Source organism: Lactuca serriola, chromosome 2 (assembly GCF_051521515.1).
Source record: "Lactuca serriola cultivar US96UC23 chromosome 2, Lser_US96UC23_V15, whole genome shotgun sequence".
Taxonomy (NCBI): Eukaryota; Viridiplantae; Streptophyta; class Magnoliopsida; order Asterales; family Asteraceae; genus Lactuca; species Lactuca serriola.
The window spans coordinates 46,292,907-46,304,515 of record NC_136409.1 but is presented as its reverse complement, the minus strand read 5'-3'; the positions used below and the strand labels follow the sequence as shown (position 1 = coordinate 46,304,515).

Genomic DNA, 11,609 nt, shown 5'->3' with positions numbered 1-11,609 from the left:
GACCTGAGGAAGGAGTATTGGTGGCCCTGTATGAAGAGGGATGTTGCGTGGTTTGTTGAGAGGTGCTTGACCTGCCGTAGGGTTAAGGCCGAGTACCAGAGACCGCATGGTAAGTTGCAGCCGTTGGAGGTTCCCGAATGGAAGTGGGAACAGATCACCATGGATTTTATCACCAAATTGCCAAGGACTGCCAGGGGAGTTGATGCAATTTGGGTGATTGTGGACAGGTTGACGAAGAGCGCTCACTTTCTTGCTATCAGCGAGAGTTCTTCCGCAGAGAAGTTAGCAGAGATGTACGTGACGGAAGTGGTATCTCGGCATGGGGTGCCGATCTCGATTATCTTAGACTGGGATGTACGTTTCACTTCCAGATTCTGGAAGAAGTTTCATGAGGAATTGGGTACTAGGCTGCATTTTAGTACCGCATATCACCCCTAGATGGACGGGCAGAGTGAGCGGACGATTCAGACGCTCGAGGACATGCTCAGGGCATGTGTGTTGGATTTCGGGGGAAGTTGGGATACGTACTTACCCTTGGCAGAGTTTTCCTACAACAACAGCCATCATTCGAGCATTGGTATGCCGCCCTTTGAGCTGTTGTATGGGAGGAGGTGTCGGACCCCCATTTGTTGGGGAGAGGTTGGTCAACATGTGATGGGCAGTACAGAGATCGTGCTTCAGACGACGAAGCAGATCCAGCAGGTCAGACAGAGGTTATTGACCGCTCAGAGTCGTCAGAAGAGTTATGCAGACAGACGCCGGTCCGAGCTTGAGTTTCAGGTCGGTAACCTTGTACTCCTGAAGGTCTCTCCCTAGAAAGGAGTGATTCGGTTCAGGAAGAGGGGAAAGTTGGGGCCCCGATATATTGGTCCATTCCGAGTGATCACGAGGGTAGGCCGGGTAGCCTATCGTTTGGATTTGCCAGCAGTGTTGGGGCAGATCCACGACACTTTCCATGTGTCGCAACTGCGGAAGTGTATAGCCGATGATTCGGCAGTGGTTCCATTAGAGGATATTCAGGTGGATGCGAGCCTGAATTATGCTGAGAGACCAGTGGCAATCAGAGATCGCAAAATCAAGGTTCTAAGGAACAAGGAGGTACCCTTGGTTTTGGTTCAGTGGCAGCATCGGAAGGGGTCCGAGGTGACTTGGGAGCCGGAGCGTGAGATGCGTGAGCAGCATCCGGAGTTATTTGCAGAGCGAGACTTCGAGGGCGAAGTCTAGTTCTAGAGGGGGAGAATTGTAACAGCCCGGATTCCCAGGTATTATTTATTCTTATAATTTTTGGTGATTTGTGAGGAGACTCGGCGAGTTGGAGCTCAAACTCGCCGAGTATGATCGCGGTTTGGGCACGGGTTCGCGTCCGGACTCGGGGAGTCCAAAAGGTGGACTCAGCGAGTCCACGCTGTTTAATGAAACCCTAATTTCCAGGGTATGAGACTTATTTAAAGGGGCTTATGGCCGTTATTTTCGGCCACCAACCCCAGAGAGAACCCTAAAGAGTCTTTGAGCGTTTTGTGAGAGAGAAGAGGAAGATCCTTGACTATTTGTGGGTGTTTTGCATATAGAAGAGGATCAAGGCAAGAGGAAACCAAAGAAGCTGCCAATCCAGTGATTCCTGAGCTCAGAGACTTCATTTGAGGTAACCATTCGTTCCTTTCTCAGTCCTTGGTGTAAATCTTAGAGTTAGGGTTTCTTTGTGGAATGATCCATGGAGTAATTGGCCTCTTCTTTTGTTGGTGCTTTAGATCTGGACCCAAAGAGGTCCAGAGACGCTTTTCCCTCAAGCTTTATGAGTGTTAATGGAGGCCATGAGCTTAGAATAGCATTCTAGAGACCATATCATCAAATAAGGCCTTTGGACCTTTGCATGAGCACCAAGACTGTAACTTTACGTGATGTATGTGCTTGGAAGGACTGGATCTATGAGTTATTGGAACGGATCTGACCTCAGGAGTGAGTTTGAGTTTATGCATGGCATAGACTCGCCGAGTCCGAAGAACAGACTCGGCGAGTAGCATGAAGATTGTACATAACCACTCAACGAGTGGTCTTGCCGAGTTAAGGGGTTGACTCAGTGAGTCGGGGAGAGTCAGAGAGAGTTGACGGGTGGATTAAGTCAAGCTGGAACTCGCCGAGTTGTTCTTGAGACTCGGCGAGTTGAGTCGTGGTGGCCCTGCGATTCATGCCAGGTGGAACTCGTCGAGTCAGGGAAGTACTCGACGTGTCAAGAGAGGATCCTAGGGAGTCAGTGAACACGTATAGACTCGTCGAGTCGCTCTAGTGCACTCGCCGAGTCCGGTCAAAGTTGACCGTTGACCGTTGACCAGATTTGACCAGTGTTGACTTGATAGGGGTAGTCAACCTTAGTTGTGAAAGTGTTAATTAGAGATATATTGTGTTATAGGAGGATTATAGCTCGGGGGATCGAGCGCGAGTGATTTCCGGAATTTGCGAGTTATCGAGATACGCGAGGTGAGTCTTCTCACTATACTTTACCTTGAGTAGGTAATCAGAGTTATGTGACAGAGTATTTGTTAGTTGTATGTATGTTATGTGTTGTACTGCATTATTCTGTGTGATTTATGTTGTGCATGTTTATAGAGTTGGAACCAGAAGGTTCACAGAGTTAGAACCAGAGGGTTCACAGAGTAGGGTCCACGGACCCACAGAGTTATAGCCTCGAGTGGCTAATATGTGTTATGTGTGGTATTTTGGGGAACTCACTAAGCTTTGTGCTTACAGTGTTGGTGTTATTTGTTTCAGGTACTAGTGATGACCGTGGGAAGGCGCCGGCTTGATCAGTACGCACACACGGGATTTTTATGTTATCAGGTCTTGGGAATTTTATAGCATGGATTGAGTTCCAAACATTAATGTTTTTATGAATGTTAAATGATTTGTGTTTTTATAAAATGCGAAAAATTGTTTTGAAATTTACGGTGTTACAACTTTATATATATATATATATATATATATATATATATATATATATATATATATATATATATATATATATATATATATATATTATACCTTAATATACATATTTGGTCAAAGGCTGAAATTTAAGAGGTATAAGCCTTAATGCATTATGTACACTCATTTTTTGCATTATGAGATCATGAATATTATCCGGTCAAACTATTGAAAAAGTCAAAGGAAAGTAACACCTAATTCAAAAGTCATACCATTTGAAATTCAAATTCATTCACAAATTTTTGGTAGTTTGACTCGGTCTATTTTATGGCACATGCATAGATATAGGTCGTGATAAGGTATGAAATTCGAATTTTAAAATCCATCCTCTTCGGCCCTTATATCGGCTCCCTTCCCTTTATATCTCCACTCCTCTTCTCTGTGATTCCCCTGTCTCTTTCTCTCAATCGAACAATCTCATCCGGTTTCATTACAAACCTCAACGAGGTGGGAACCTATGTTAAAGTCATCACTACTACCATCACATCACCAACTCACCTGTAGAAATCTTATACTTTACCACCATCGCACCTCCTAAAATCCTAGCCGTTGACCACCTAACGCACCGCCTCTATGTCTCTCTATTTGGCTTCCGATCACCGCCTCATCACCAAGGTCTCTCTCTCTCTCTCTCTCTCTCTCTCTCTCTCTCTCTCTCTCTCTCTCTCTCTCTCTATTTAACTTGTGTGTTTATGGGTCTCCGATCCATGGTTTGTGTTTAGCTATCTCTCTCTCTCTCTCTCTCTCTCTCTCTCTCTCTCTCTCTCTCTCTCTCTCTCTCTCTTATCATTTATTTGTTTTCTACGACATCAAGTTTTGTCACTTTTATTTTTTTTAGTTGTGGGTATTTTGTCAAAGAAAAGCGGCAGAACGAAAGAAATTTAAAAGAACAAGTGTGGTGCAGTATTTGTTTGATAACCGCGTTATGGTAAGTTTTGTACTTAAAAAAAAGACTTCATTAATGATTTTTGTTTCTTTTGGATCACTGATCTCTCCCCCGATATAAGTTTGTTGCTATATTGGATAAAAAAACAAAGTATTTTTCCCAAATTGACAGCAAAAAGAAAGTGTGTTGTTGCTTGGCACATTTCACCTAAAAAATAGGTTGCTGGTGTTGATGTCGTCCGAAGTAATAGCAATATCTACTCTGATAAAATCTTGTCATAAATAGTGAAAAAGACAAAGACAACATGTTGCTGACTTGCTGTGAAGGAAGGATGTGGAGTAAGGGGACCTTTACATCTGAGGTTTGTTCCTTTAACAATTCATGCATATAAATTCTAAAAAATTCAAAAGGGATAAAAATGACTTTTTCCTTTAATACTTGGATTTGTACCTCAAATTTACCTGTAGTTTTTTTAATTATAGAATTCTAATTTTGTTTTTTTTGTCATGCATTTTATTTTATTTTTCTTTACCAGTGGGTACAGTCAGCCAAACCATGGTTTGTTGGGTGCTTCTTCTCAGTTTTTTCTTCACAAGAGTGTAAGATAGGCAAAATAATATGTTTTGGCATAAATAAATTTGCAAATGCAAGTTTGAAATCTGGTTTGAAGGTTCAAAATATGTTATGGAGGTTTGGAATCTATAAAAACTTTGTTTAATATGTATGTCTTTCTACAGAATACATAGTAATCTAATTTAGATGGTGTTTGTGAGTTCAAAAAACTCATATTATAGTTTTCCTTAAACCCCCTCCCCCCCCCCCCCCCCCCCCCCCCCCATTGGTTAGTACAGCTGAATCAGGAACTTTAATGGAATCTAGGTGGAACTACAAGTAACTTACTGCTCAAATGGTGCAAAGTCAGAAACACATGAAGACTCTTTTTAGTTTAAGTAATATTCACATGATTTTTTCTTATCTTTCACCAAAAAGTTGAATGAAAACTAAAGTTTGAGAAGAAGATACATAGAGCATGGGAAGGTAGCTTATTCCGGATGTTATGTTGCTTAGAATATTTTGGATAAGTTCATTGTTGCAACCCTTAGTTCTATGATTCATTCAAACAAAGATGGGCCTGATGGTTAGGGTTAAAAACCAACAAGGCATTTTGCTAGGGGTAATCCCCTTTTTCCAAAAAAAAAAAAACCAATAAGGACCGTTGCAAATCATTATCCTTTTCAGCCGATACCAGAGACAAGATGATTGAGTACTTCATAATTTTAAACCCAATTATTATAGATGATTCCGCTCTTTCTAGGCTTTAAGCTTTAACAAGATGAAAACCATTGATGTAATAGTGATAAGTCGCAGGATTGAACTTTACTTATAAGATACTGTGTATCCAGTAATGAAAATAAAAATGTATAGATAAATGATTGAAGCATTAAAAAAAGCTTACCAAAATGAGTTCATTATTTTCTATTAATGTATATTTTTCGTTCTTGCAAGAGTTTGCTTCAAAGTTTTTATGTTTGCTTTGAACATTTCAAGGATTGATAGGATGATGAACTTGCATCTTTGGAGAGTCATTTAGGCTAATTTAATCCAATTCTCAACATCATGAGGCATTAAATAAATCTATTAAAAGATTCAAAATATTTTTGTGTTTGATGTTATATCTATCACGGAAGAAAAGTTCTTTTGAGTTTTGACACAATTTCCAAATGTTATTCAACAAAAAGTGCCCAATATAACTAAAATTACCGATATGCATTAATATTCAAGTAAGTGTACCTTAATTGATATTTTATTTTAATTCAATGACAAATAGTAATTAATAATAACAATCAATATTTCAAATACTAATTAATAATTAATAACATTTCATATTTACAAATACTAATTAATAATAACCAAATTCACATATTTTATGGCAACTATCAAGTTTCTTTAACAACATTAAACCTAAAATGTGTAAAATCTAAATATAAGCATACTGTATAAAATAAAAAAAATAAAAAAAAAAAAAAGTAATTACCGTTTGTGGAAAAAACATGAGTTAAGCAAAAAAGTAAATATTTTTACCGAGTTGATCAACTAAACCAAAAAAGTAAAAAAAAAAAATTAACTCAGTTAACATTGTAACATAGTTTCCTTATGGTTTAGTTGTTGAGCGGACGAACGATATTTGACAATCTAAGATGTAAAAATGATAGATAAATTAATATTCAAACTGATACACAAAAATTTGAAAGCAATTGAGATATTTTGATATTTGTTATTTTCAAATAAAAGACCACAAAGGGCAAATTAGGGCTATTTTTCAATAAAAAAAAATAAAGAACAACAATCAAATATATATTATTGATATATTTTGATAAGTATATGATATTTATTGATGTATTGATTGAAAAAAGTTCAAGATCTACCATATTGAATACTATGGACAATGACCTATGGAAGAATGAGTGAAAGGAGCCATGTTGCATTTACCTATTGTTATCGCATATTAGTGGTCATATATGTTTTGAAGACATTTACACCGTCAATAATGTAAACACCATACTATTTGTGCAAAAAAACTAATCTCCCTCTATAAACAAATTTCTGAAAAAACTATTGACATCCGTCGCTTGGCGCGGGTAAACAGCTAGTATATATATATATATATATATATATATATATATATATATATATATATATATATATATATATATATATACACACTAAAACACAAATAATTAAAAACTAATAATAATAATAATAATAATAAGACAAAAAAAGACAAAAGGAACAAAAGAAATAAAATAAAATCAAAATAAAAAATCAAATCAAAATGTGTTTATTTAACTCAAATCAGGAGGGTTTTAATTTTTGTCAAATCAGGGAGTACGCAAATTAACGCCCTAAGTTTAACATCGATAAATGAGGTACCACATTTTATAATATTTTTTATCTGCATGTTACCATTTTTCTTTCATTCTCCTCTCTCTATATAAAACTAATAAGTAATTATACCTTACCTATTACACTTTTGTTTTGTTTTTCTAACTATATAATAATAATAATAATAATAACAACTAGAAAAGGAACCCCCGCTATGCGGGGGGGTTAGAAGATTTCGTATGGATTGGGGGGTTTGATCTGTGTCATTCTATAACCCGTCTATTTACAAACGTATAATAACCAAATATGTTCTAGTATGCTATAAAATAATGAATGTACATTGCTATTTCTTAATTTCATTAATTGTGCATACCCTTGATTTCTGTAAATAAACATAAAAAACACAACATCAATTTAAAGAAAGAATATAGAGTTGTCTAAGTTTTTTTTCCAATAAGATAAGTTTACTTATATTGATTTACTAAATCTTTACAAAAACAAAACTCATAAATTATTATAAGCTTATTGATCAAATACACAAAAATGATAATTAGATAGCTAAATATGACATTCCTTATACCTTAGAAATGAAAATTAGGAAATATAAATAGGGAACAATGATATTTCATACTATCATTTCAATAAATGATTTAACCAAATCTTCCGAAATAAACAATGTTTTCTATATAAAGTGAGGGCAAAGAGGTAATTCATGAGGCCATGAAAAAAAAATTAAGTATTGAACGGAAATTTACATATCGAATAAACTTTTTGTTTTTAAAAATTTTTAAAATGGGGGAAAAAGGTGGGAGAAAGAAATACCAAAAACGATATATACAGCTTCGTGTACCAGTTTGCAGTATTAATTGGAAAAACAGTAGAAGAAATAATATCACATAAGCATTTCAAACAGTAGAAGAAATAAAATGGGGGAAAAAGTTGTTACTGTTTGTAAGCATAAATTAGAGGAAAAACCAAAAATAAAAGAAACATTTAGTAATGGAATTATAAAAACTACTTTTGTCAACTCAAACTCTTTTTCTTCTACCTCCATCTTCCCAGCTTCTATTTTACTTTTATTAAGAATAGAGTTGAGTATACTTGATGAGATTATATGATTAAACCACAAAAATTCTTATGATTTTAATGATCATTTTCTCAAGATATATATGAATTGATATGGTTGAGAAATAGATCTGATGCTTGTTTCTCATCGGCTACTTCCATATGATAGATACAATTCTACCAAAAAATCTAATATCAAAAAACCATCAAACCATATGCTAAATCCCATTAAAATTTGACTTGGAAGCTACACGAAAATCCAACAACATGTTCCATATGAGGCAAGGGTAAAAAGGTAATTCATGGAACCATTGAGAAAAATGATGAATCCTTATACTGGAAATGGGGCTGATGTATCTTCATCATCTTTCACAGCATACAAATCATATATGCACTCATCCTTGGATGCCGTTTACTTATCATTGATTTCAAAAAGACAAAATTATTAAAAAAAAAAAAAAAGAAAAGAAAAAAGAAAATTGAGTTGTATAACGATCAATATAAAAGCAAAAACAAAAGGTAGGACCTTTTTTAGTCATTTGATTGTCGATTTCAGATTCAATATCTTCTGTTGCACTTGGAATGAACTCCCGTAGTAGGGGCAATAAAGTGGGCAATATCCTTTCATCATCCTCATCTTTGCATTATGATGCTAGTTATACGTAATGGGAGGTAACATCAGTAGAAAAATAAATGATAGAAGCATCATTTCAGTAATAACATGTCCAGATAAAAATTAAGATCATAGCAAGCTGGTAAAGATGCAGAAAAACACTTGGTTTCTGATTATGCATCATATATATCTACACATGACAGTAAAAGGGATAAAATACAGGAACCGACGATGGTCTCCAGAGAAAATCTATAATACCCTAAATTCCATGGCAATTCCCTTTGATTCAGCAAACCTAGATGTCATCCTTGCTTCAACTGTAGACTAATTCCACATTATTTATGGAATAAAATCCCTAAATAAAGTTACATACAGCTATACCAAGTTGATTTTGTGGAGATAAGGGAGAGAATACGGATTTAGGGCTTCGAGGCAGCACCCGTAAAAATCTCTACTATTATCATATCAGAGTCGACGAAGAAGCGTGAAACAACACAAATAAAATGAAAGAGAATAAAGAAATTACCTTAAAGTGGCTTCGTTGACGACAAACGAAACGGGATAATTTCTAGGTCTTACACTACAAGAAGAAAAATTAACAAAAAAACAACGAATCATTCAACTACAACTATTAGAATAAGTAATTCAAATACAGAAGACGAATTGAGAAATTATCATTGCTTCACGTATTTTCAAATCGATTACATATACAACTAAAATCATAATCACCTTCAACAATAGCTTTATACACTATTCAATGAACGACATCTCAGAAAACACAGATTAATTAACCAATACTTCGAAGAAGCTGATGAAATTGAAATCCAAATAGAAAAAGATGAAAGGGTTATTGAAATGAAATTGGAGGATCATCGGTATACCTACCAATAAACCTAGAAGAGGAATGATTAAGATGAAGTGAAGCAGATACGCAGGGCCGGAGGAAAAAGCTTGATGTTCCAAATGAGAGCTGAGCACAGCGCGAACCATCGACAAGACCAAGATGATCGAAGTGTTGATGGAATTTGGAACAGAGATAAAAGCCACACGGTGGAGAAAGAAGATGAGAAAGAAAGAGAAATATCCTTAGATTGACACGTCCGTTCCATAAAAAAAAGAAACTAACAACCTTCAGCCACGTTGACAAGAATGGGAAAAATTTACAAAATAACCCCTGAAAATCAAACACATCTGCCAGATGTTCAAACTTAAGGGACCAATTCTGCCAAATATATGGGCAGTTTAATGTTCTTTTTTTTTTCACAATCTTAATATATATATATATATATATATATATATATATATATATATATATATATATATATATATATTAATAACAAGATACTTCATTAATTAAAAGAATTCATACTAGAAAAAATATAAATAAGAAAAAAAAAACATAATTGAAACATAGTAGAATTTCATGGCGCCTAATCATTGTTGTTTATGATTTCATCATAATTCTCGCCCGAATCATCTATAAACATGTTCGATTCGTCATTTGTATCGTCGATAAACGCGTACTCAAAATCAGCGACAATGACATTCACTTGAGCATTGAAGACATGTTCCAACAAATCAGCACGAAGGTTGTGGTGTCCAACTCGGTCGTATAATTCCGTTTTGTTCGCCATGTACTTCGATGTACCAATATCCACTCATTCAAATGTTGGCTAATTCTTATTTTCATTGTAGTGATCACTCGCTTTTCCCTCGTTTTCTATAATCATATTATGCAATATAATTCATGCATACATCATGCTACTTATTCTTTTCGCTCGAAACTGAGTCTCTGTCAATGTCTTTTTAGAACAATGTCTTTTTAGAACACCAAAGGCTAGCTTGATATCTTTTCTAGTTGATTCTTGGGCTGACTTAATCTTTATTCGTTTTTAATCGTTTGGACATGAAAATGATTTCACAAATGTAGCTAACTCAAGATATATCCTTTCAGTAACGTACTACTCGTGTTTATATGATGTCTTATTTTATTTAAACGGAACATCATATGATTTTCCAAGGTAAATATTGTTGAATATCGGTGATTCGTCTAAAACATTTATGTCGTTGTTGGACCCGCTGCACCAAAATATGCGTGACAAATCCAAAGATCATAGGATGCCACTTCTTCTAAAATTATTGTTGCTTTTCTCTGATCATCCTGGATAATTTTACCACTACATGCATTAGGGCACATTGACCACCCCCAATGCAAACGATCAATACTACCAAGCGTTTACTGACAGGGGATAATCACATCATTAGTAAACATGTATAAACATTCCTGTTTAGTTTGCTTTGTCATCCTAAAATACTCATCCCATGAGTCTGATTTCGTGTCGAATACTAGTTGACAAATTATAGTTGTACATTTTTGAATTGTATAGAAACCTTTCTCGCCTCTTACATCAATCTTTTGTTAAAAATATGAAAATCGATTTCTCACATCTTAAACCATTCATAGAAATAAATATTTTTTCATCTCGAAGCGACGTCTGAATTTCTCAATATAGGCATCATTGTCAAAGTAATCATTCACAAGGTAGTTGTGTCTGACCTCACGATTTCTCTATAAAGGAGGTTTTCTAATTTTTGAACGAGATATAACATTTCATTTTCTTGTCGATCAGAAGTGTTTTTGTTATAATGTTCCCGATAAACGTCGATTCGTGTAACACCACTGTATCCGGCGAAGTGGATGATGATTAAGAAATTTCTGAATATAAATATAAAGAATATAAGTGTTTGATATATATTTTGTGGTTTGAAATGTAAAGTGTGAATATTTATTAATAGAGAAAATTTGAAAATTTTTGTTGAATAACGGTTATAAAGGAAGCAACACAGCAACACAATGTGCAGGATAGTGGACTTACCACACTAACGCACAATTGGGCGGTTTCGTGTTCACCACACCACTATGGTGACATGTCACCTACCACAGTGTGCGGTTTGGTGTCACCGTAACTACTCATTTAGGCTAGATCTTTAACGAATGAATAATAATAATACCAAAGTTTAAAAACTAATCATTTAAATAATATTTTTTGATAATTTAACTAGAAAACTTTTGATTTAAATATGTTACTTCTTATAGACGTTTGTAAGACCATATAGGGCAATGCATGTTCAAGAAGATAAAAGTTAGACAGCAATGCATGTTCATGATGATAAATGATACAT

The 11,609-nt window shown here is 35.1% G+C and overlaps 2 long non-coding RNA genes across 4 annotated transcripts; one reads left to right on the top strand and one right to left on the bottom strand.

Annotated features, from left to right (window-relative positions):
* Positions 1-3,289: 3,289 nt before the first annotated feature.
* On the top strand, positions 3,290-4,967 carry LOC145086210 (uncharacterized). The gene is made up of 4 exons (XR_013700338.1): positions 3,290-3,594; positions 3,818-3,907; positions 4,151-4,226; positions 4,401-4,967. It is a non-coding gene; the product is annotated as an uncharacterized LOC145086210 (long non-coding RNA).
* Positions 4,968-6,972: 2,005 nt separating this feature from the next.
* LOC145086209 (uncharacterized) lies at positions 6,973-9,530 on the bottom strand. Of its 3 annotated transcripts, none has more exons than XR_013700337.1 (4): positions 9,312-9,530; positions 8,953-9,006; positions 8,340-8,465; positions 6,973-7,130 (listed from the first exon to the last, which is right to left on the bottom strand). It is a non-coding gene; the product is annotated as an uncharacterized LOC145086209 (long non-coding RNA). The 3 variants fall into 3 exon arrangements; XR_013700336.1 differs by lacking the exon at positions 6,973-7,130 and adding an exon at positions 8,004-8,228 and having other exon boundaries at positions 9,312-9,529; XR_013700335.1 differs by lacking the exon at positions 6,973-7,130 and having other exon boundaries at positions 8,004-8,465; positions 9,312-9,527.
* Positions 9,531-11,609: the final 2,079 nt, after the last annotated feature.